Consider the following 4,635-nt stretch of genomic DNA (forward strand, 5'->3'; position numbering starts at 1 on the left):
GCGGACAGTCCGGGGTGGAGTTACGTCAGTAAACAACTGGTCACGAGGTCAGCCATCAACCTTACCATTTAATTTAATTTAATTTAATTTTATTTTATTTTATTTTATTTTATTTTATTTTATTTTATTTTATTTGCATCTTAATCAAAGTTATAAGAATACAGTATTGTTAGTTGATGGTTGGGAAAACAATGGACTGCTTTCATAGCCCTCTTTTATAGTGTTGACAAAGCATAGGGAAACACTTTTGTCATGGGTAAAAAGTGTTGAGGACCAGATGTGCCCCAATAACTCAAAGAACATTTTGATTTAAGTCATGTCTGGTGGACTTGTGGCAGAACACCAGTCTGTAAGAGCTGACCCCAGCTACCACGGGACAAGAGACAGGGTTGACACTGGACAGGTAGCCAGTTTATCTCAGCCAATAAAGAAATAAATGGGACAAAGCAATCACTCATGCTCACACACTCACTCCTACTATTCATGTAAAATCCCTAATTAAGTTGACATACTTGTTTTTGGACTATGGTATGAAGCCAGAGAACCTGCAGATGTGATCTCCACAAAAAGGTCACATTTGGGATTTGAGGCATGAACTTAAACAAAAATCTTTTAAACAGTTTCTACAAGGAAAATAATTTAAACATGGAGTGTATCCACCCATGGTTTGATGCTGTTTTACTGCACTGTAGTTTGCAAGAACAATGTGGTTTGGAAATTTGTCAGGGGAACAAAGCAAAGCTTTCTGCATCAGAGATCTCTGGGTGTGTGACCTCCCACCTCTAATAGAAATTTAGGAATCTGGATTTCAACTTTTGAAGGCAAAAGGCCTGACGGTGGAGGTGGCATGAAGCAAAAAGTTTACACACTCACATTAAATCAAGGGATAATAAACACAAGTTTTAAAAATTATTATTCAACTCTCTATACATCTGAATTTTCTGATAATTCAGCAATGGACCAATTTTTTTGATGGGCTCACCTTACCTCACCGAGGATGCAAAAAAGATGCTGGATACCCCTTTCTCACAAGCTGAAATTGCGGCTGCCATCTCCTCCTTACAATCAGAATCATTTACAATTGGACTCATTTAATTAAGGTAAACTCCCTCCTTCATGGTATGAGGCCTCTAAAACTCTTATTTCAAAGAAAGGCAAGGATCTAAAAGAATGTTCATCTTATAGGCCAATTTCCTTATTGAATGTTGATTTTAAAATCCTAATTTCAATTATCTGCAAGGACCAAACAGGGTTCATTAAAAACCGTCACTCTTTTTTCAACATATGTCATTTATTCAATATCATACACACCTCCCCGAATACTGTGCCAGAATGCATCCTCTTTCTTGATGCAGAAAAAGCCTTTGACCACATTGAGTGGGAATATTTATTTAAAGCTTTAGAGAAATTTGGTCCCAATTTTAGATCATGGATAAAACTTCTCTGTCTCTGTCCCACTGCTTGTGTCCTCACCAATCAGCAAAGATCCAGGCCCATCCTTTTACAGACGGACACACTTCAAGGCTGTCCTTTAACTTCTTTATTATTCGATATTGCTATTGAACCCCTTCCAATTTCACTCTGTAATAATCCAATCATCTCCAGTATTCAGAGAGACTACATTGGACACAAGCTGGCATTATATGCCGATGATTTACTCCTTTTCATGTCAAATCCTTGTACCACTCTTCCTTCCACGTTATCCCTGCTCTCTAATTTTGGAAGATATTCAGGTTACAAACTAAATTTACACAAAAGTTAACTATTTTCTTGAATGATAAAGACCTTCACTTAGATTTTTCTCTTTTCCCTTTCAAACTTGCAAGAGAAAGCTTTATTTACCTGGGAGTTACTATAACAAGGAGGCACAGATTACTGTTTTAAAAAACTTCATGTCACTTCTAAATCAGATCAGGCAGAGCCTATCAAAATGGTCACCTCTATCTATCACTTTAGCTGGATTGGTTAACTCTGTGAAAACGAATGATCCTCATTCTCCCTAAACTCCTTTACCTTTTCCAGTCAGTTCCAGTTTTCATCCCAAAGTCCTTCTTTGATGCTCTAGACTCCACAATTAGTTCCTATATATGGAAGGGTAGACGCCCCCAGGTTTCTAGAATACACCTACACAAGTCTAAGCCAAATGGGGACTAGGACTACCCAGTTTCCGTCTTTGCTATTGGGCAGCTAACATCAGGCCTTTGTTGCACTGGGCTAATGGTAGAATAACCAGCTCTACATCCTGGTTGACAATGGAGGCCCGTTCATCTCAACACACCTCTCTGACCGCCTTGTTAGGAGCCTCGTACCCTCTCTCTATACCCCACTCAATAACTAATCCAATGGTACGACAATCCCTCAGAGTGTGGACCCAGTTCAGAAAATGTTTTAGACTTTGTAGTTTTTCCCTTCTCACCCCTATTGTATCTGGCTATATTTTCCCTCCCTCATCTTCAGATCGGGCCTTTAAGGACTGACAAGCTATGGGTATAAAATCATTTAAAGATTTGTTTATTAATAATAACTTTCCTTCTTTTGATCAGCTTACAGACAATTCCAAGAACACACTTTTTCAGATATTCACAAGTTCGGCATTTTCTCAAAAGCCAATTACCAGGTTTCCCAGAGGCTCCTCAGAGTTCTGTTTGGGACTACATTCTTGGCTTGCAGCCCTGTGGTAAAGGTCTGACCACAAAACTTTACAGTAGGCTGTCAGATCTAAACCATACATCCATAACAAGGATCAGGACATCTTGGGAACAAGACCTGAACCAGCACTTGTCGGACGACCATTCCATTCTAGAGCTTGTTAATTTTTCATCATTCTACTCTCGTCACTCCCTATTTTCAAGGTGGTCCACAGGACCCACATGTCCAAGGCGAGCTATTTTGCTTAGATGGAAGGGTGCCGCTCTGCCGACTCGGATATAATGTCCTGCCTGAGCCTGGAAAAGATCAGGTACTCTGTTTTGAAGCAAACGGGGAAATTTGAAAAGTATGTGAACCCCTTGTAAGATACTATTTAAATTCTCATTGAACCTGTTTCTATTATCTTTTATTTATTGCGATTTTAGTTTAAGACAAGTAAAAGGGAAATAATGATGATGAAAAAAATATATAACTTGACATCCAGTTTACTCTTGTACTTACTTTAAGGACTTGTTACTAATGTCACCCTCTGATTATGTCTTTTTTTCCACTTTTGGGGTCATAGGTTTCCATAGTTTAAATATGCTGTATAGAATATGTACTCAATACCTTTTCTCACTCTATACTGTTGTGTAATGTACAATGGTACTTCTAATATTGCCAATTCTTTGATTTGAGAATTCAATAAAAAGATCATTGATGGAATTTCTCCTGTTTTAGGTCAGTTAGGATTAACTAAATAATTTCTATTTGCTAAATGCCACAATAACAAGAGAGACAATATTTCAGTTTTGTTTTGTTTTTATATTTAATACTTTCTTCAAAGTCAGACGTTTACATGCCTTTCCTTTAGTATTTAAACTGTATGACTTTGGTCAAACATTTTAGATTTTCTTCCATAGTTTGCTGGACTTCTGGTCCGTTCTTCCAGACAGAACTGGTGTAACTGTATCGATTCAATTCAGCTTTATTTGTTTGGAATCAATTCACAACAAACAACAGTCAGGTTTGTAGGCTGTCTCGCTCGCAAACGTCTTTTCAGATCTGCCCACAAGTCTGTAAATAGAGGGTTGAAATCGGGGCTTTACAAGGGCCACCCCAATACATGGACTTTGTCATCCTTAATCCCCTTTGGAACTACTTTGGTGGTATGTTTCGGGATAATTTTCCATTTGGAAAACCCATTTGCACCCAAGCTTTAACTTCCTGGCTGATGTCTTGGCATCTTTTGATTGATTGAGAAAGTTTATTTGGACATAATGACAAAATAATAATAAAAAAAAATCCCACAATGGTTCAAAAGCAGTGGGTGGAAACATGAGCTTATCTAATCCCACCCCAATAAATGTATTATTGGTAATAACCACTTGTCATTACATCTTATAATAAAACAAAAGTGATAATAACAATAGTATATACATTAATATCTCCTTAAAGAATGCACGATTGTAATTGAGCTATGTGGTAATAATTATCATTCTAACAACAATAACAGTAATAAAATTTTACTTTAATATTTTCACATAAAAGTTCCTCCTCCTAAATGAAGTGCACTATTTTCTCCTGCAACAAAACATACCCACAACATGATGCTGCCACTCCCATTCTTCATAGTTTTCCTCCAAGTGTAACAGGGGTCATTGTACAGTTCCACCTCAGTTTCATCAGACCACAGGACATGTTTCCAAAAGTTATGGTCTTTTTCTTCATGTCCATTTCCAAACTGTAATCTGATGTTTTTTCCTCTTGCTTTTGGAGCAACAGCCTCTTCCTCGCTGAGTAGCAGCCCATGTCAGTACAGAACTTGTTTCACTCTCATACCGGCTTCGGCCAGCATCTTACAAGGTCTTCAGGTTTCAAGTACACATCTCAGAACTTGGAGCATACTCGTCTGGATGCGTTCTTGGGCTTCAGCTGATGACATTTTACAAATACACAAGAACACAAGTACAGACAAGTACACATACTGAGAAACAGCCTCTTTGT

This window comes from Melanotaenia boesemani, chromosome 13, assembly GCF_017639745.1.
Source record: "Melanotaenia boesemani isolate fMelBoe1 chromosome 13, fMelBoe1.pri, whole genome shotgun sequence".
Taxonomy (NCBI): Eukaryota; Metazoa; Chordata; class Actinopteri; order Atheriniformes; family Melanotaeniidae; genus Melanotaenia; species Melanotaenia boesemani.